We start from the raw sequence: 21,658 nt of genomic DNA on the forward strand, positions 1-21,658 counted from the left end.
CCACAGTCCAAAGATGTGCGGGTTAGGTTGATTGGCTATGATAAATTGATCCTTAGTGTTAGGGGGATTAAATACGGGGATAGGGTGGGATATGTGTTGGTGTAGGGGTTACGGGGATCGGGTGGGATATGTGTCGGTGCAGGCTCGATGGGCCGAAATGGCCTCTATCTGCACTGTGGGGTTTCTGTGATTCTGTGATATATACAAGAGAGGTCTTTACCATGCCTCTGGTAGAAGCCTCTTACAATACTGAACAGTCCAGTATTTATACCAGTCCAACAGGAAGTGATATATGACAGGAAGTGAGGTATGTACACAGTTCATAGTTCACAGTTCACAGGAAGTGATGACATAACTTCCCGGAAGTTATTATTATCACAAGGGGTAGGCCATTTAAGACTGAGATGAGGAGGAATTTCTTCACTCAGTGGGTTGTGAATCTTTGGAACTCTCTGCCCCAGAGGGCTGTGAATGCTGAGTCTTTGAGTATATTCAAGGCTGAGATAGATTTTTGGACTCTAGGGGAATCAAGGGATATGGAGATCGGGCGGGAAAGTGGAGTTGAGATCGATGATCAGCCATGATCTTATTGAATGGTGGAGCAGGCTCGAGGGGCCGTATGGCCTACTCCTGCTCTTATTTCTTATGTTCTTATGTCCCTCTGAATACCAACATTTCCCAACCTTTCACCATTTAAAAACACTCTGCTTTTCTATTTTTCCTACCAAAGTGAATAACCTCACATTTCCCCACATTATATTCCATCTGCCACGTTCTTGCCCACTCACGTAACCTGTCTATATCCCTTTGCAGCCTCTTTGCATTCTACTTACAGCTTACTTTCCCACCTAACTTTGATTACAATCAGTCTCCTCATCTAAGTCACTGATATAGATCCCACTAGTTACAGCCTGCCAACACGAAAATGACCCATTTATTCCTACTCTTTGTTTTCTGTCCATTAACCAATCCTCAATCCATGCTAATATATGACCCCCAATCTCATGAGCCCTAATTTTGTGCAACAACCTCTTGTGTTGCACCTTATCAAATGCTTTTTGAAAATCCGAATACTACACCCTCCTTTTCCACCCTGGTAGTTACAACCTCAAAAAACTCTACTAGATTTGTCAAACACAATTTCCCTTTAATAAAACTTGTTGACTCTGCCGAACCATATTCTGATTTTATAAGTGTCCTGTTACCACGTCCCCAATAATAGATTCTAGCATTTTCCTTACTACTGATTTCTGGCTAACTGGTGTATAGTTCCAAGTTTTCTCTCGCCCTCCTTTCTTGAATAGTGGGGTTACGTTTGTTACCTTCCAATCCACGGGGACCGTTCCAGAATCCCCTTGATTCTAGAAGATCAAAACCAATGCAACCGCTGTCTCTGTAGCAACCCCTTTTAAACCCCTAGGATGTAGGCCATCAGGTCTAGGGGATTTGTCAAATTTTAGTCTCATTAATTTCTCCAGTACTATTTCTTTACTAATACTAATTACTTTAAGTTCCTCATTCTCACTAGACCCTTGGATCCCCACTATTTCCAGAATGTTTAGTGTCTTCTACTGTGAAGACAGATAGAGTATTTGTTTAATGTCTGCCATTTCCTTATTTCCCATTATAATTTCTCCTGTCTCTGCCTCTAAGGGATCCACTTTTACTTTCGCTAATCTCTTCCTTTTTACATATCTAGAGAAACTTTTACAATCTGTTTTTATGTCTCTTGCTAGTTTACTTCGTATTTTCTTTCTTTACACTTGTACTATCAGAGATCCAAAAGCCTCCAGACAAGGGTACATTTTGCTGTTATTGGTTGCTTTTTTGTTTTAATTTAAACACACAGGCAAGTCATTGTTCTTGGGCACATTTTTAATCACTGGCTCGATTGGCTTCTGGCAGCCTCTGCACCCTGTCAAATGTAGAAGATGACAGAAAAAGATCTTGAAATAATGAAAAGTACTGGCACTTCTCACTTTATGACGAGCAGAAACCCAGCTTTTTTAAATTGTCAGTGCTTGTCAAGAATTTTATTTGTGTATTTCTCACTTTGTTACTCATGTATCATGATCTCAGTTTTACCTGTACAGACATGGTGTCACTGTGGTAAAGTGTAAACCAGTACGAATAAAAGAATTCAATCAAACCCATTCCCTCCACACATGTACAGTCTGCCTCATAATGATTCTATGCAATTCACTCATTTCTTCAGGGAAGTAACCACACACCCACTCACCAATATACCTTCCCAAGACCATAACAATAACACCCAGAAAGCCCTACAGGTCCCATCACAGCATGCAACCGCTTCTTAATGATTCTAAGGTGTTTGCCTCCGGTAACCTACCCAGAAATTCATTCCACATTGATCTTTGCACGAAAAAAGCATTTCCAGACACCATTTTGAAGTAGTGTTTTGTATTTACACCATCGCGCTTACGCACTTCTATAAAGTCCCTTCTTAATCACCTCCTTTCAAGGCAGTTTCTCCATTCCTTCCTCATAATGCAGTCCTCTGGTAGAGATCAGTCTTGTGGTTCTCCTACGCACTATCTCCAGGGCTGGTGTTTTAATGTGTTAGTAATTTGGTGACCAAACTAGACACAGTACTGAAAGTGTGGATGAACCAGAACACTGTACAGTTTGAGCAGCACATCCTCCAATTTCAAATTTACTAATCTGGCTGTTTAGTTCAGCATTTTATTTGTTTTGCTAGGTGCTACTACACAATGGCTATACTCCTAGGGCTTCCAACTTCACCTGTTGCCATTTTGATGCCAATCACATGTATATGTGTCACCCACTTTTTCTTCCTCTATGTAGTACCTTACACTTAGCTTATTTTAATTTCAACTGCCACTAGTTTGCCCATTTACAAGCTTTAGCTATCGAGAGCCTTGGCTGCTTCTTCAGACTCAACTTTCTACTCTTTATGATGACAGATTCATAGAAATTACAGCACAGACTGGGGGTATTTGGCCCATCGAGCCTGTGCCAATGTCAACTCTTAAACTGGAGCTATCTATTCTAACCCTGTTATAGCCTTTCTTTTCAGAAAAATCCAATTTTCTCTTAAATGATGTGATAGTCTCCATCTCAAGAGTCACTTGTGGTAAAGCATTCCATGTTCTAATAACCCTTCTACATTTCTTCTCACTTCCCCCTTCATTCCTCCAAAGGTAGTCCTCAGTCGATGCCCCCTTGCCAGCCTTGGCTCAGTGGTAGCACTCTCGCCTCTGAGTCAGTAGGTTGTAGGTTCAAGCCCCACTTGAGACTTAAGCGCATAATCTAGGCTGATACTTCAGTGCAGTCCTGATTAAGTGCTGCAATGTCAGAGGTGCCGTGCTTAGGATGAGATGCCACATCTGTTCTCTCAATTGGATGTAAAAGATCCCATGGTATTAGTCAAAGAGCAGCAGGGTCGTTTCCTGGTGTCCTGGCCAACAGTTAGTGGCTTCTACCGTGAAGACCGATCCAAAATAATTGTTTAGAGTCTCTGCCATTTCTCTAAACTTGTCCTAAACTTAAATAAAGAGGAAGATAGAGTATGAGAGTAAACTAGCAAATAATATAAAAACAGACAGTAAGAGCATCTACAGGTATATAAAAAGGAAGAGCATAGCTAAAGTAAATGTTGGGGGATGAGACCGGGGAATTAATAATGGGAAACAGGGAAATGGCAGAGACTAAACAATTATTTTGGATCGGTCTTCACGGTAGAAGACACTAAAAACATCCCAATAATAATAGATAATCAAGGGGCTATAGGGAGGGAGGAACAATCTCTATCACTAGAGAAAAAGTACTTGGCAAACTAATGGGGCTAAAGGCCGACAAGTCTCCTGGACCTGATGGCCTGCATCCTAGGGTCTTAAAAGAAGTGGCTGCAGAGATAGTGGATGCATTGGTTGTAATCTACCAAAATTCCCTGGATTCTGGAGAGGTCCCAGCGGATTGGAAAACCGCAAATGTAACACCACTATTCAAGAAAGGAGGGAGACAGAAAGCAGGAAACTATTGGCCAGTTAGCCTAACATCTGTCATTGGGAAAATGCTGGAATCCATTATTAAGGAGGTAATAGCAGGACATTTAGAAAATCATAAGACAATCAAGCAGAGTCAACATGATTTTATGAAAGGGAAATCATGTTTGACAAATTTGCTAGAGCTCTTTGAGGATGCAACGAGCAGGGTGGATAAAGGGGAACCAGTAGATGTAGTGTATTTGGATTTCCAGAAGGCATTCAATAAGGTGCCACATAAAAGGTTACTGCACAAGATAAGAGCACATGGGGTTGGGGGCAATATATTGGCATGGATAGGGGACTGACTAACTAACAGAAAACAGAGAGTCGGGATAAATGGGTCATTTTCCGGTTGGCAATCAGTAACTAGTGGGGTGCCACAGGAATCAGCGCTGGGGCATCAACTATTTACAATCTATATTAATGGCTTGGGCGAAGGGACCGAGTGTACTGCAGCCAAATTTGCTGATGATACAAAGATAGGTGGGTTAGCAAGTTGTGAGGAGGACACAAAGGGCCCGATTTTGTGGATTGTGTGGGAAATGGTCGGATTCCCCCGAATGTGGGGTTCTGACACACAAAAAAATGGGTCAGCCAGCTGCATGCAATTTTCCCTCAAGTGGCCAATTAATTTCCAGCGTGTGGGCAGCCTTGCTAATTGTCCATTTCCAGTCAGGAAGCCCCACAGTATGATGTCATCATTCGTGGTGCTGTCAAGGTCCACAGCAAGCATTGCTTCTTCTGTTGGCTTCCAAACGAACCATACAGGATGGCAGAGGAGCCTGCAGCAGCTGTGGCCAGTGCCAGACCCCGAGCTGCCTCCAAATTCGACGAAGCTTCACTGCAGGCATTATTGGATGGGGTTAGGGCCCACAGGGAGGTCCTCTTCCCTAGGTCAGGCAGGAAGAGGCCTCCCACTGAGACCAAGGCTGCATGGATGCAGGTGTCAGCAGATGTCAACTTGAATGTGCATGTAACCTTGGCATTACATCTCTAACTCCTTCCTCTACTCCCCCACAGGACCATCCAGAGCCCCCGTCCCCACTGTGGAGGAGGAAGAGGCTGTGCAGCCAGGCTCCTCAGAGGAAGCTCCAACCTCTGAGGGCGCAGCATCAGCAGAAGTAAGCGCACCCAGCACCAGCGCAGACACTCACTTCGGGGGGACCTTCGGGACATAGAGTAGCGTTGTCACCTGGTGTTTCACAGCTCACAAGTGAGCCTCAGCAGATTCTGGAGACAGAGACAGCAGTGCAGAGTCCTCGTCGGAGGGCACAGGACTCTGCCAGCTCAGCTCTGCTGCGCTGCATGTCGACCCTCTGCCTCTGGGTCCATCCGCAAGAGAAGAGGTGATGGATCTCCATGCACAGATGCAGGAGTCTCTGGCAGGTTTTGTCTCCAGGGTCGCTGCGAGTGTGGAGCGAATGGAGGAGTCCATAGCGACCATGAGCAGAGCCTTTGTGGAGTCATTGGCGCAGGAACGCATCACCATGGAAAGGTTGGCAACCTCCATGGAGGAGATAACTCGCCAGGGTACGGAAAACATGGTGAGTGCTCATAAGAGAATGACATCTCTTGAGGAGCGTTGGCCATCTATTGAACAGAGAAACCAGAGCTTCATGGAAGTCCTTCTGAGTAGGACTGCCAGTGCAGATATGGGTCCCCATGGCCCCCTAAAGCGCAGTAAGGTGCTCTCAAGCCACTTCCAAGCGCTGGCCCCTTCTGGCCTGTGCAGCTTCAGGTGAGTGAGCAGCAGCCTGGTGCTCATCCTGCTGTTCCTGGTTCTGCTGCTGCCGCCTCTGCTGCTGGAGATCCTCTAATGGCAAGAAGGGAAGGAAAAAAAGGCGTCCCATGCTTCTGGTAGATGCCTCCGCTGAGGAAGCGCTGAGTGAGGGTGCCGAGCGGTGCTTCCCAGGAGATCACATTGGAGAAGCGTGTGAGGCTCCAACCTTCCACAGCTGTGCCTAAGCCTTGAAGAAGTAGCCCCAAGCCTGGAACAACAAGGTCCTTCAACATACAAATGCTGTCTCTTTAAATCGCAGCTTTCCCGAATGACCTGCAGCTGAGAGCAAGCAAGCCGGCAAGCTTCATGCCAGGTTTTCCCTGCAGGCGTGTTTAGCGTGGGGAACCCCTGAAAATCACAAGGGCACCCTAAAATGGCATTAAACATGCCAATAATTGGTGATCAGGGTCCCGACGGCGGCGGGCGGGACTGATTCGGGTCGCAGAGAAATGGCGGTCCAAAAGTCGGACGGGGCGGGGGGGGGGGGGGGGGGTCGCGACCCCCTATTTCGGCGATTTTCGGCCCCTGCCCACATGAAAACCCGTCCGACGGCTGGCAGAAAATCGGGGCCAAAGAGTCTGCAAAGGGATATCGAGAGGTTCAGTGAGTGGTCAAAAATTTGGCAGATGGAGTATAATGTGGGAAAATGTGAGGTTATCCACTTTGGTAGGAAGAATGAAAAAGCAAATTATTATTTAAATGGAGAGAGACTACAAAATGCTGCGGTACAGAGGGATCGGGGGGTCCGAGTACATGAAACACAAAAAGTTAGCATACAGATACAGCAAGTAATTAGGAAGGCTAATGGCATGTTGGCCTTTATTGCAAGGGGTATGGAGTATAAAAGTAGGGAAGTTTTGATGCAACTTTACATGGCGTTGGTGAGACCACACCTGGAGTACTGCGTACAGTTTTGGTCTCCATATTTAAGGAAAGATATACATGCATTGGAGGCAGTTCAGAGAAGGTTCACTAGGTTGATTCCTGGGATGAAGGGGTTGATGTATGACGAAAGGTTGAGCCTATACTCATTGGAGTTTAGAAGAGTGAGAGGTGATCTTATTGAAACATACAAGATTCTGAGGGGGATTGACAGGGTAGATGCTGAGAGGATGTTTCCCCTAGTGGGGGTATCTAGAACTGGGGCATAGTTTCAGAATAAGGGGTCGCCCATTTAAGACGGAGATGAGGAGGAATTTCTTCTCTCAGAGGGTCGTGAATCTGTGGAATTCTCTGCCCCAGAGGGCTGTGGAGGCTGGGTCATTGAATATATTCAAGGCGGAGATTGACAGACATTTGAACTACAGGGGAGACGAGCGGTCTGGGGAGAGAGCGGGAAAGTGGTGTTGAGGCCAAGATTGGACCAGCCATGATCTTATTGAATGGCGGAGCAGGCTCGAGGGGCCGATTGGCCGACTCCTGCTCCTGTTTCTTATGTTCTTATGTACTTATGTTTCTGGGGCCTAGCTGTGCATAAACTGGCTTTTGAATTTCCCTACCTTACAATAGTGACCACACTTCAAAAGTACTTCACTGACTATGAAGCGCTTTGGGACATCCCAAGGACATGAAAATTGCTGCATAAATACAAGTTCTTTCTTACTTTGTTACAATTCGCTAACCAGTGGAAATAATTTTTCAATATTTACCCTGTCAAAACCTCTCTTCATTTTGGAAACCTCTATTAGATCCCTCCCAATGTTAGATCTCACCCGTACAAGTCTGACTTATTGCATTCGGACTTGGGTGGCTCCAGCAGTACATAAGCTATTCAATTCCATACTACATCTGATCATATGATAATGTCCTTATAACCCTCAATCTCATTCTTAACTAGATCCAGCTTTTTTTTTTCTTTTTTTGAAATGAAAAGGGTACAGAATTAGCTGCTTTTACTAAGAGGCAATTCTACATATCCACTACTTCAACAAGTTTAAATGGTAACAGCACCATGCAGATAGTTAAATCACAATACCGAAAGCCGCATAAAATCAACCACTAAAATGTAGTTTCTGTTCACTAAAGGTTAAGCAGCAACAGTCAGGAAATGCATAAAACCACGATTAACTTCCCTACCACACATTCACCACCTTCTGTTCATAAACAAACCACAACAAAGCTGTGGCTTAACAGTGAAGGATGACTGGTCGCATGACAGCCAAATAGCGAGACAGCATAATAATGAGTTGTGACCGTAGCCATTTCAAACTGTTAGCCAGTGGTTATTCCAAAGCTACAACAGGCTACTCAGATACCAGTACTTTATCCAGTTCACAATCAAAGTGCTTTTTTTCAAGACTGAAATAGGACGATCAGTCAGTTTATAGTATGATTTAACCGTATATCAACTTCAGAAATAGAACCAAACAAAGAACAAGGTCAAGAAAGCAAAGCTGAGAAATTACATCCAGCTAGACCTGATCAGGCCCTGTTCATTCATTTCTCTCCTACCCTCAAACCAACCACCATCCTCTGCTGGATCTGGGATTAGTCCTATTCCTTTCTGAATACAGTACTACAACCAAGTCAACAATTATTGTGTCAGTGGCTATATTCATTCTATAAATTCATTTAATAACTGATGCAAAATAGTAGAAGGCTCAGCGCCTACTGTGTGAATAAGTTACCCTGCCCTCTCCTCCACACTGCAGCCTCAGTCAGAGTATCACCCAAGACTAGATTCCTCATCATACCGATAGCTCACCTCAAATTTGCAGAGCCTGCATTCATTAGCTAAAAGCAAATCTGCTCAGTAAAAAAGTCACAAATCCTTAAAAGTAAAATAACAAGTGCCTTTTAACAAATTTCTTACTTTATTTTATCATTTCTTTTATTTTCTTCAATTTAAAATAAATTACATGTTCTTTTCAAAAGAAAAAGTTAGAATCAAAATGTGAGTAATATTTGGCACTACAATCTCTCCGAGAACTACATAATTACGTTTGCTGTCCCCTGGAAGTCCATCAAGGATGTGTTTTGGAGGGTGGCAAATGTAACCCCACTATTTAAAAAAGGAGGGAGAGAAAACAGGGAACTACAGACCAGTTAGCCTAACATCAGTAGTAGTGAAAATGCTAGAGTCTATTATAAAGGATGTGATAACAGGACACTTAGAAAATATCAATGGGATTAGACAAAGTCAACATGGATTTATGAAAGGGAAATCATGTTTGACAAACGTACTGGAATTTTTTGAGGATGTAACTGGTAGATTAGATAAAGGAGAACCAGTGGATGTGGTGTATTTGGACTTTCAGAAGGCCTTTGATAAAGTCCCACATAAGAGGTTAGTGTGCAAAATTAAAGCACATGGGATTGGGGGTAATATACTGGCATGGATTGAAAATTGGTTAACAGACAGGAAACAGAGAGTAGGAATAAATGGGTCTTTTTCGGGGTGGCAGGCGGTGACTAGTGGGGTACCGCAGAGATCAGTGTTTGGGCCCCAGCTATTCACAATATATATCAATGATTTGGATGAGGGAACCAAATGTAATATTTCCAAGTTTGCTGACGACACAAAACTAGGTGGGATTGTGAGTTGTGAGGAGTTTGCAAAGAGGCTTTAAGGCGATTTAGACAAGTTGAGTGAGTGGGCAAATACATGGCAGATGCAGTATAACATGGATAAATGTGAAGTTACCACTTCGGTAGGAAAAACAGAAAGGCAGAGTATTATTTAAATGGTGATAGATTGGGAAATGTTGATGTACAAGGGGACCTGGGTGTCCTTGACCACCAGTCACTGAAAGCAAACATGCAGATACAGCAAGCAGTTAGCAAGACAAATGGTATGTTGGCCTTCATTGCAAGAGGATTTGAGTACAGGAGCAACGCTGTCTTACTACAGTTATACAGGGCCTTGGTGAGACCACACCTGGAGTACAGTGTGCAGTTTTGGTCTCCTTATCTAAGAAAGGATAGACTCGCCATAGAGGGAGTGTAGCAAAGGTTCACCTGACTGATTCCTGGGATGGCAGGACTGTCATATGAGGAGAGATTGGGTCGACTAGGCCTGTATTCACTAGTGTTTAGAAGAATGAGAGGGGATCTCATTGAAACGTATAAAATTCTGACAGGGCTAGACAGACTGGATGCAGGGAGGATGTTTCCCCTGGCTGGGGGGTCTAGAACGAGGGGTCACAGTCTCAGGATACGGGGTTGGACATTTAGGACTGAGATGAGGAGAAATTTCTTCACTCAGAGGGTGGTGAACCTGTGGAATTCTCTACCACAGAAGGCTGTGGAGGCCAAGTCACTGAATATATTTAAGGAGATAGATAGATTTCTAGACACAAAAGGCATCAAGGGGTATGGGGAGAGAGCGGGAATATGGTATTGAGATAGAGGAGCAGCCATGATCATATTGAATGGCGGAGCAGGCTCGAAGGGCCGAATGGCCTCCTCCTGCTCCTAGTTTTCTATGTTTCTGACAGTCTAAGTTCATTGATGTTGCAGGATGGATTTCAGAGCAGCAACAAAACATTCAGCTCAGGGCGGTGACAGATCGGCACAAGTCAACCCCAAGGATATACCTTTAATAACATGATCATTGAAACGTATTAATGTCCCAACCAGCTCATATTAAGGGAGTACAAAAAGGGCAAGGAACTTCAGTATTAACAGCATGTTACATCACAGGAGGCCATTCATCCAGATGGGTGGAAAAGAACGATAGTGCTGAATTGGCCAAATGGCCTGCTTCTGTAAAATTCTTTCATTCTAGAATTACAAAACATGTGGGTACAATATCAGTGTCACATTAGGCTCTTGGCAACCAGCTGTCTGGTTGACAAGCAAAAACAAATAGATCTACAGTTCAGGCTCACGATAAAATAGGTCAGACACATTTTCTCATCAGACTAATGAAAAATGGTTTAAGGCACGACATCCTTGGCTAACTAGTCTTCCCCAATGCAGTCCTGAAAAAAAATAACTCAAGATGATCCAAGAAAAGAAGTCAGTACCCAAGGTCACACTGTTCTACTTCACTTGCTGAGGATGTATGAACATGCTGAGATCGAGCTCTGGGTGGGAGGTGACAGGGATCTGAAGACCAACATCGGAGACAGTGGGCAAAGAGTAAACAGGGTGCAACTATTTCTTGTAATCTATTTCTACCATGGCCTGTCTCTTCAACATTAAAAGTTCTTTCACAACCTATAGCGTAGTGAACAAATGATTACCTTAGTTAATGCTGCTGTCGTCCCTGCTGTTTTCGAAGCCTTTGTTACTGTAGTTACTGAAGAGTAGTTGTCCGATTTAACTTTCTCAATGGTCTGCATTTTACAAGTACCCTGGACTTTGGATGCTGCAGGAGCGGACCTGCTTGCCTTCTTCATTCTGTGCTCGCAGTTTGTGATGCATTTACAACTGAATCTGAAAAATACATTAACCTGTGTGTCAAGGGATGAGAAATGAACAAGTAACATTTGAAAGTTTAAGTCTGCTGGCAACAGGCTAATTTCAAAGTCTAAATGTAGTTTTTAAAAATAAAATATCAATCTTGTTAAACTTCTCAAGCAATTCAGAATTTCTTGTAAAATAATTACGTTTAAAAAAAAATACACTTTTCCCCCATTTTCTCCTCAAGACACCGACTCTTGCTGGCCAACCACGGCCCTCTAGTGCTTCAAGAAGTACTCATTCTCATCCTTTAAATATGAGCCTATGGAGTGAGTGTTATCAGGCTGTTTAACTGTGGATGGCATCACAACCAAGCACAATTGTGTTCTTGATGAACAAAGGATTCCCTAAGCTTTTGTTGTTAGACCATCTTTTTCTTAGAAGATACAATAAAATGTAAAGCTCCTGAAGGTGATTCTTTTACAGGCAGTAAGATCTGTGCAAGTTGTATTCTACAAACCTCCCACCACTCTACTCACCCACGTGCTCTTGGCTGGAGACGGTGCAGACCCATTTAGGGAGAAAGGCGATATAATAAAATAGACTAATAGACTGACTAATTTGGAAATGGCAAGATATAACAGATAATCCACGAAATGCTATCAGACAGACTTGTTCTTCACAGAGAGAGGCAATAGCTGTTGAGCAGAATCGTAGTCAGTACAAGTTTCTTGGAGACAGCTTCAGCAGCAGAGCAGATGTGGAAAAGAAATAATGAGGCCAAGAATCTCAACAGATGAAAAAGGACTTGAGGATTGAGTCAACAGTAAGGGGCGATGGCACTGCTCATTAGACTTGCAAAATACTTCACTTCAATTTTTCACGACAATATTTTTACTGCCCCACCCCAGGATTTGGAGAAAAGACGGCATGATTCAGCCTTTGCACTGCAGGAGGGTTAAAGGATGTGGCACTAAGGGCGAGTGATCTGAAGGAAGTTAATGAATATGGAGTGGAATCCAGTGTAAGTGTAGGTAAAGTTGGATAACAACAACAACAACTTGTATTTCTATAGCGCCTTTAACGTAGTAAAATGTCCCAAGGTGCTGCACAGGAGTATCTTAAGACAAAAAAAAATTGACACCTACCCACATAAGGATAAATTAGGGCAGGTGACCAAAAGCTTGGTCAAAGAGGTAGGTTTTAAGGAGCGTCTTAAACGAGGAAAGAGAGGTAGAGATGCGGACAGGTTGAAGCAGGGAATTCCAGAGCTTAGGGCCCGGGCAACAGAAGGCATGGCCACCAAAGGTTGAGCGATTATAATTAGGGATCCTCAAGATGATAAATAAAGAGCAAAATAAACAAGAAACAGAATGCAGAAGGGTTAATGTGGAGTCAGAGAATGAAATATCATCTATAGCAGGGGTACAGCTGTTTTGGGTGATTGTATGCCATGTACTATATGACTAGGTCCATGTCCCTTCCAAGAGTTTGCCCAAACCTCGAAAAAGAAGCAATGCAAAATATTTTTCGGTAGAACACGGGGGGGGGGGAATGGGAAAAATGTCAGAGACTGAAGTTGCAAGCCACTGAACACACCTTGTTTGAGGACAACTTTACAACCTCACGACATTCCAAAGCGCTTCACAGCCACTGAAGTACTTTTTGAAGTGTATTTACTGTTATAACATAGGAAACACAGCAGCCAATCTGCGCCCAGCAAGATCCCACAACCAGCAACGAGATAGTCCCTGCTGACTGGGAGGTAGTCCTGTGCAATCTGTCGTTCATTAAAGGGAGGATGTGCAGAACACTGCTACTACAAAGAGGCACTTAGAGAAAACCTAGAAACCAATGAAAGGCCAAAAGGGAAGTAACCTGTATTGCTTATGTCAGATGGGGAATTGCTGATCCAAGCTAGTTTCATCGCACTGTGCAACAGTCACGACTGATGTCAAGCATCAATTTATAAAGTGCCATCATCTGTGCATTGGATGAATAATTCACCATGTTAGTCAGTTTATCAATTGCAGTGCTAACCAATACTGGAACACCTGATGTTCAGCAGGTTTGAGCCCTGCAGGATCCAACATCTTCTACCAATCAATGAGCTAGTGCAGAATGTTACTTGTTCTTATATCATTCCTGCAGTACTGTTACCTAAACGGAAGCAAATGGTTCAGGCATCAGTCACTAGGAAGGTTCCATTTCAGACCTTCAAACCAGCAGATAGCATTAAATCTAAGGTTGAAGGGTCAATCAATGTGATCCATCCAAGGTACAGCAAGGTTGGCCAATAATAAAGTACGATAATAAAGCACGTCTTGATCAAAGAGATAGGAAAATGTTATCAAAAAGAATGTTATGTTGAAGCTTTGAACAAAAATTTACACAGTACCCATATATGCCACAAGCAGTAATAATAACAGTAGGAAAAACCAAAACAAACTTTTCCTTTATGTACGGGCAATATAGTCCCGACACACTCAAAATGTAGGCGACAAGAGAACCTGGCTTTATACATACTAGAGAGGGGGAGATCACCTACTTAAAATGGCAACACCAAGTGTGAATCTCTTAAAATGTCTCCACTTTTCCCCAATCTCGTGGATGATGGCAAAAGTGATCGGAATATGGAAGTTGAATGAATCAGAAAGAATTCCAATAGTCACATATTTCTGCAGTTAAAAAGGAATCATTTATGAAAGACTAGTAAAAGCTTTTGGGCAGTTGACTAGCCATGTTAACCAATTCCTAGTCCCACGGTCATGTGATATCTACATTAACACTTCCTCTCAAAACACATTTCAGAAACAGCAATGATCCACAGAATAATGACGTCGTTGGACAACAACCTTTCCTCCATGGTAATTGTTTGTCACACAAGAGCTGGATCAACATCCCTCCTTCTAAACAACCACCTCAACATTTGTGTCATTTCCAGTGTGACTGCTGCAACCAAGTGACCACTATGGGTTGTGATCCTCATGCACAATGGGGAGGACGGTTTCGGCCATTACCAGCTTTCATCACCTTGAGAGACAGAAATTGACTACAGCTTAAATAAAGTCACTACAAAGTCAGATAATATTTTAAACAAGTCCACTACATCAACCAAACATTTGCCAGAGAACTGCAAAAATATCCTTTTTTGCTTTTTGGGGGCGAAAACAAAGGAGAGCGCAAGAGGAGGGCACTTAACCAGAACTCTTTAGTCTCGAGCCATAAAGACCACTCTTCTGGTTCAGTTTTAGCCCTAGCACTTTTTCATCTTCCAAAGTGGCTGGCCGGCAGCCATTTTATTTATTTATATAAATATAAACATTACCCACAAAGTTTTGGTACAGTGCCAAGTCAAATTACGTTTTAGGATTTCAGGCAAGAACCAATCCTAAATCCCAATCTGTAACGTCTGCAGTACTGAAACCCTAGAAATAAAATACTGCTGACATGAGTCAAACCTAGAAAATAATGAACAATTCATTAGAATTTCTATTTTCCACTTCTTGGGTGGCCACTGAAATGGCTGCCGCTTAGACCAACAAAGCCAACCAGTGAACCTGAACCAGAGGATAAAGTGTCTGCCAACAAGGCCAAAGCTCAAATTCAGGGCCCCTCACTTCTAATCATTCAGATGCTTACGAGCCTGGCTTTCTGACTGATAATAATCGCTCAATACCGAGCAAGTGCCTTTTTCTTTAAACTAGCCTTTCATCCAAAAACAACAATGCAGTTTCTCCATTTTTCCCAAATGTCTTACTTTCAGTTACAATCCTGCCAATGAATGCAAGGAACGTAGGAACAAATAAACTTCCATGATGATGGTCATGGGTTGGTCACCTGTCACCCCAAAAGGAACAGCAAGTTGGGTCCCCTCCAACAATGAGGTAAGCTAGGATAAGTTAACAAAAGGCAAGAGGAGGGCAGCACAAGAAAAACAGCAGCAAATATTCAACATTACAATTAGAAGCCAAAGCCAAACCTCCAATTCTGCCACTATGGAACCAGCTGCAGAAGCTACCTTGGCCTCTCCCTTCCCCCAACATTAATGCAGAATTATTTTCCATCCACAACAGCAGAGAAAACGGGATTGAACTTTGAACTCCCACGATACAGAACATATTTTACATGGAGGGAGGGGGAAAGATCCCACGTCGTGCCATACTTTAAAAAAAATCTTTCCTTTTGAAAAGTACTCACTGTCCATTATCCAGCAGGTTTCAGTTACTGATCTATTTGGGCAGGTCCACACTTGATCGGTATAACTGACTGAGCACGACTTCCATCACACACTGGTCCACTACAGCTGATTCCATGCTGCGTGGTGTGAACTCTGGGCACACAGGTCGAGCACAGCTGGCACAAACCCAGAAGGACACCAGCCAGGATTCGCTGAGGCTGGCAGCAAGAGCTACTTGTTAAAAACCACCGATTAAGCATCACAGAAAACACTTCATCATTAGTATACAGCAACCGTGCAAATAAGTTAGCAAATAAGAAAAATACACAGATCTGATGCCCTTGCAGGTTCCTTGGAATTCCCTTGTGGATTCACTAGGTCCATGGGTCCCAAAATTGTACTTTTAGGCTTTATTCAGTTATTTCACTTGTGCTCAATGCCCTAGACCAGTCCCGTAAATAAGGTTCTCTCTCTACAAACTAAAATGCGACTTTATACCACAATATCTGGTCAGGGAGCATTGCCCGACAAATAGTTTTGCAAAATTGCCACAAGCACTTGTGTGTAATCTTCAGATAGCCGAAGAATAAAGTGGGTATAGTCCAGTCCTCTTAATTCAAAAGACTCTTAATTTCAATTATTTGATAATTCAATTTTTAAAGCACTAAATTGCCACTTTGCTGTGTTATTTCTGTTGCTTAATTTGAATTACTATATTGTTTCATATGTAGGAAGTCACACAACACCAGGTTATAGTCCAACAGCTTCATTTAAAATCACAAGCTTTCACAGCGCTGCTCCTTCGTCAGGTAAAGTGAAGAGAAGCATACAGGCACAGCATATATAGTCAGAGAAAACTGCCAGGTGATTACAGGTAATCTTTCTAACTGCCCTTTATCACACCTCGGCAGAGAGATAATCACAGCAATCAAAAGGTGTGAATGGTGTCCAAACAGGTCAGTCAAGAAAACATTACATCAAAGAACAATGAGGTGGGGCCACAAGGGGTCAAATGTTGCAGATGCTGGGGTCTGCATGAAAAACAGAAAAAAAAAACTTTGCTGGAAATCACAGCAGGTCCGGCCACATCTCTGCAGAGAGAACAAGCCAATGACGACTCAAGTCTGGATGAGACTACGTCAGGTGGGGTTACATGTAGCGTGACATGAACCCAAGATCTCGGTTGAGGCCGTCCTCATGAGTGCGGAACTTGGCCATCAGTTTCTGCTCGACAATTTTGCGCTGTCATGTGTTTCGAAGGCCGCCTTGGAGAATGCTTACCCGAAGATCGGAGGCTGAATGTCCTTGACTGCTGAAGTGTTCCCCGACTGGGAGGGAACACTCCTGCCTGGCGACTGTTGTGCGGTGTCCGTTCATCCGTTGTCGCAGTGTCTGCATGGTCTCGCCGATGTACCATGCTCCGGGGTATCCTTTGCTGCAACGTATGAGGGAGACAACGTTGGCCGAGTCACATGAGTATGTACCATGTACCTGGTGGGTGGTGTCCTCACGTGTGATGATGGTATCTGTGTTGATGATCTGGCATGTCTTGCAGAGGTTGCCGTGGCAGGGTTGTGTGGTGGCGTGGTCGCTGTTCTCCTGAAAGCTGGGTAATTTGCTGCGAACGATGGTCTGTTTGAGGTTAGGTGGCTGTTTGAAGACGAGTAGTGGAGGCGGGGATGGCCTTAGCGAGGTGTTCGTCGTCGTCGATGACATGTTGAAGGCTGCGGAGAACATGGCGTAGTTTCTCCGCTCCGGGGAAGTACTGGACGACGAAGGGTACTCTGTTGGTTGTGTCCCGTGCTTGTCTTCTGAGGAGGTCCATGCGATTTTTCGCTGTGGCCCGTCGGAACTGTCGATCGACGAGTCGAGCGTCATATCCCGTTCTTACGAGGGCGTCTTTCAGCGTCTGTAGGTGTCCATCGCTTTCCTCCTCGTCTGAGCAGATCCTGTGTACTCGCAGGGCTTGTCCATAGGGGATGGCTTCTTTAACGTGGTTAGGGTGGAAGCTGGAGAAGTGGAGCATCGTGAGGTTGTCCGTGGGCTTGCTGTAGAGTGAAGTGCTGAGGTGTCCGTCTTTGATGGAGATTCGTGTGTCCAAGAATGAAACCGATTCTGAGGAGTAGTCCATGGTGAGTTTGATGGTGGGATGGAACTTGTTGATGTCATCGTGTAGTCTTTTTAGTGATTCATCGCCGTGGGTCCATAGGAAGAAAATGTCGTCGATGTATCTGGTGTATAGCGTTGGTTGGAAGTCCTGTGCCGCGAAGAAGTCTTGCTCGAACTTGTGCATGAAGATGTTGGCGTATTGGGGTGCGAATTTGGTCCCCATGGCTGTTCCGTGTGTTTGGGTAAAGAACTGGTTGTCGAAGGTGAAGACTTTGTGGTCAAGGATGAAGCGGATGAGTTGTAGGATGGCGTCTGGAGATTGGCTGTTGTTGGTGTTGAGTACTAAGGCTGTCGCAGCGATGCTGTCATCGTGGGGGATACTGGTGTAGAGTGCCGAGACGTGTTCCTGGTTCAACTGGTCCGTGGGTGCTGAGTTTCTGTAAGAAGTCTGTAGTGTCGCGACAGAAGCTGGGGGTTCCCTGTACGATGGGTTTCAGGATGCCCTCGATGTATCCAGAGAGGTTCTCACACAGGTTTCCGTTGCCTGATACGATAGGACGTCCGGGTGTGTTGGCTTTGTGTATCTTTGGGAGGCAGTAGAAGTCTCCCACACGGGGAGTACGTAGGATGAAAGCGCGTAGGATGCTCTGAAGGTCTGGATCGAAGGTCTTGATCAGTCTGTTCAGTTGGTGGGTGTGTTCTTTGGTCAGATCTGCGGGTAACTGTCTGTAGTGTTCCTGGTTGTCCAGTTGTCGGTATGCTTCTTTGCAATAGTCCATTCTGTTCTGTATGACGATGGCGCCTCCTTTGTCTGCTGCTTTGATGACGATGTTGCGGTTGGTCTTGAGAGCGTGGATGGCGTTGCGTTGTGCTCGGATGACATTCTGGACTGTCTTGTGAGTGCGGCTGATGAATCTGGCGTTGATGCGTATGCTCAAGCTGTCAGGAGATGCATCAACACCAGATTCATCAGCCGCACTCACAAGACAGTCCAGAATGTCACCCGAGCACAACGCAACACCATCCACGCTCTCAAGACCAACTGCAACATCATCATCAAACCAGCAGACAAAGGAGGGGCCATCGTCAGACAGAACAGAATGGACTATTGCAAAGAAGCATACCGACAACTGGACAACCAGGAACACTACAGACAGTTACCCGCAGATCCGACCAAAGAACACACCCGCCAACTCAATAGACTGATCAAGACCTTCGATCCAGACCTTCAGAGCATCCTACGCGCTCTCATCCCACGTACTCCCCGAGTGGGAGACTTCTACTGCCTCCCAAAGATACACAAACCCAACACACCCGGACGTCCTATCGTATCAGGCAACGGAACCCTGTGTGAGAACCTCTTTGGATACATCAAGGGCATCCTGAAACCCATCGTACAGGGAACCCCCAGCTTCTGTCGCGACACTACAGACTTCTTACAGAAACTCAGCACCCACGGACCAGTTGAACCAGGAACACGTCTCGGCACTCTATACCAGTATCCCCCACGATGACGGCATCGCTGCGACAGCCTCAGTACTCAACACCAACAACAGCCAATCTCCAGACGCCATCGAACAACTCATCCGCTTCATCCTTGACCACAATATCTTCACCTTCGACAACCAGTTCTTTACCCAAACACACGGAACAGCCATGGGGACCAAATTCGCACCCCAATAAGCCAACATCTTCATGCACAAGTTCGAGCAAGACTTCTTCGCTGCACAGCACATCCAACCAACGTTATACACCAGATACATCGACGACATTTTCTTCCTATGGACCCACGGCGAAGAATCACTGAAAAGACTACACGATGACATCAACAAATTCCATCCCACCATCAAACTCACCATGGACTACTCCTCAGAATCGGTTTCATTCTTGGACACACGAATCTCCATCAAAGACGGACACCTCAGCACTTCACTCTACAGCAAGCCATCGGACAACCTCACGATGCTCCACTTCTCCAGCTTCCACCCTAACCACGTTAAAGAAGCCATCCCCTATGGACAAGCCCTGCGAATACACAGGATCTGCTCAGACGAGGAGGAACGCGATGGACACCTACAGACGCTGAAAGACGCCCTCGTAAGAACGGGATATGACGCTCGACTCGTCGATCGACAGTTCCGACGGGCCACAGTGAAAAATCGCATAGACCTCCTCAGAAGACAAACACGGGACGCAACCAACAGAGTACCCTTCGTCGTCCAGTACTTCCCCGGAGCAGAGAAACTACGCCATGTTCTCCGCAGCCTTCAACATGTCATCGACGACGACAAACACCTCGCTAAGGCCATCCCCACGCCTCCACTACTCGTCTTCAAACAGCCGCCTAACCTCAAACAGACAATCGTTCGCAGCAAATTACCCAGCTTTCAGGAGAACAGCGACCACACCACCACACAACCCTGCCACGGCAACCTCTGCAAGACATGCCAGATCATCAACACAGATACCATCATCACACGTGAGGACACCACCCACCAGGTACATGGTACATACTCATGTGACTCGGCCAACGTTGTCTACCTCATACGTTGCAGGAAAGGATACCCCGGAGCATGCTACATGGGCGAGACCATGCAGACACTGCGACAATGGATGAACGGACACCGCACAACAATCGCCAGGCAGGAGTGTTTCCTCCCAGTCGGGGAACACTTCAGCAGTCAAGGACATTCAGCCTCCGATCTTCGGGTAAGCATTCTCCAAGGCAGCCTTCGAGACACACGACAACGCAAAATCGTCGAGCAGAAACTGATGGCCAAGTTCCGCACTCATGAGGACGGCCTCAACCGGGATCTTGGGTCCATGTCACGCTACATGTAACCCCACCTGACGTAGAGTCATCCAGACTCGAGTCGTCATTGGCTTGTTCTCTCTGCACAGATGCGGCTGGACCTGCTGTGATTTCCAGCAAAGTTTTTTGGTTTTTTTCTGTTTTTCATACAGACCCCAGCATCTGCAACATTTGACCCCTTGTGACCCCACCTCATTGTTCTTTGATGTAATGTTTTCCTGACTGACCTGTTTGGACACCATTCACACCTTTGATTGCTGTGATTATCTCTCTGCCGAGGTGTGATAAAGGGCAGTTAGAAAGATTACCTGTAATCATTTGGCAGTTTTCTCTGACTGACTATATATACTGTGCCTGTATGCTTCTCTTCACTTCACCTGACGAAGGAGCAGCGCTCCAAAAGCTTGTGATTTCAAATAAAGCTGTTGGACTATAATCTGGTGTTGTGTGACTTCCTACATTTGTCCACCCCAGTCCAACACCGGCATCTCCACATCATCATATATTGCATTTGCGAGGAGCTCATGGACTTCTTTGTCACTAAGATCATTCGTTCAGCTGTTTCTGCTGCTTCCCCACCCTTCCACACCAAGCCAAATCTCTCCCAGGCTCCTCCTGCCCTAGTACCGAACCTGCATCTTTCTCTAGTTTCTCTCCTATCTACCGTCAAGCCTTCTCCAAGTTCATCTCATCCATGAAACCGACCTCCAGCTCCCTTGACCCCATTCTCACTAAAATACTGACCACCTAACTTCCCTTCCTGGCCCTCATGTTAGCTGAAATTGTAAATGGTTCTCTGTCCTCAGGTACTGTCCCCCTCCCTTTCAAAACTGCCGTCATCACCCCCTTGCATACTACTGCCCTATCTCCAACCTCCCTTTCCTCTCCAACGTTCTTGAATGTATTGTTGCCTCCCAAATCCATGCCCATCTTTCCTGTTTTAATCTCTCTAGTCAGGTTTCCCTCCCTACACAGCACTGAAATGGCCCTAACCAAATTCACAAATGCCATCCTCGATAACTTTGACCATGAACCATCTCTGCAGAATCTGACATGGCTGACAACACCTCTCTTCCAAAGCCTCTCCTCCTTGTCCAGCTCAGTGGGTCTGCTCTCGGTTGGTACCAGTCTTAACTATCCCATCGTAGTCAGAACTTCTCCAGCAATAGCTTCTCTTCCCGCCACTGCATCATTACCTCCGGAGTCCCCCAAGGATCCACCCTTGCTCCTCTCCTCTATCATCTACATGCTGCCCCATGGGGATATCCATAGACATGGGGGCAGGTTTCACAAATACGCTGATGACACCCAGCTCTACTTCTCCACCACCTCTCTTGATCTCTCCACTGACTGTGTTGTCAGACAGCTAGACTTAAATGATCCACGGTTTCCTCTAGTTAAAC

At 45.1% G+C, this 21,658-nt stretch overlaps 1 long non-coding RNA gene across 2 annotated transcripts in view; it reads right to left on the minus strand.

The window, feature by feature from the left end:
* Positions 1 to 21,658, minus strand: part of LOC147104951 (uncharacterized) — a 98,444-nt gene that overhangs the window by 23,328 nt on the left and 53,458 nt on the right. The window contains exons 2-3 of one of the 2 annotated variants that reach the window (XR_015072379.1): positions 10,995 to 11,187; positions 1,789 to 3,521 (exon numbers count right to left, since the gene is read on the minus strand). This is a non-coding gene — a long non-coding RNA (uncharacterized LOC147104951). Of the gene's footprint in view, positions 1 to 1,788; positions 3,522 to 10,994; positions 11,188 to 21,658 lie in introns of those variants that run through there. The other variant, XR_015072380.1, reaches the window with a different exon arrangement.

Source organism: Somniosus microcephalus, chromosome 19 (assembly GCF_052327205.1).
Source record: "Somniosus microcephalus isolate GS21.2 chromosome 19, FLI_Smic_1.0, whole genome shotgun sequence".
Classification (NCBI taxonomy): Eukaryota; Metazoa; Chordata; class Chondrichthyes; order Squaliformes; family Somniosidae; genus Somniosus; species Somniosus microcephalus.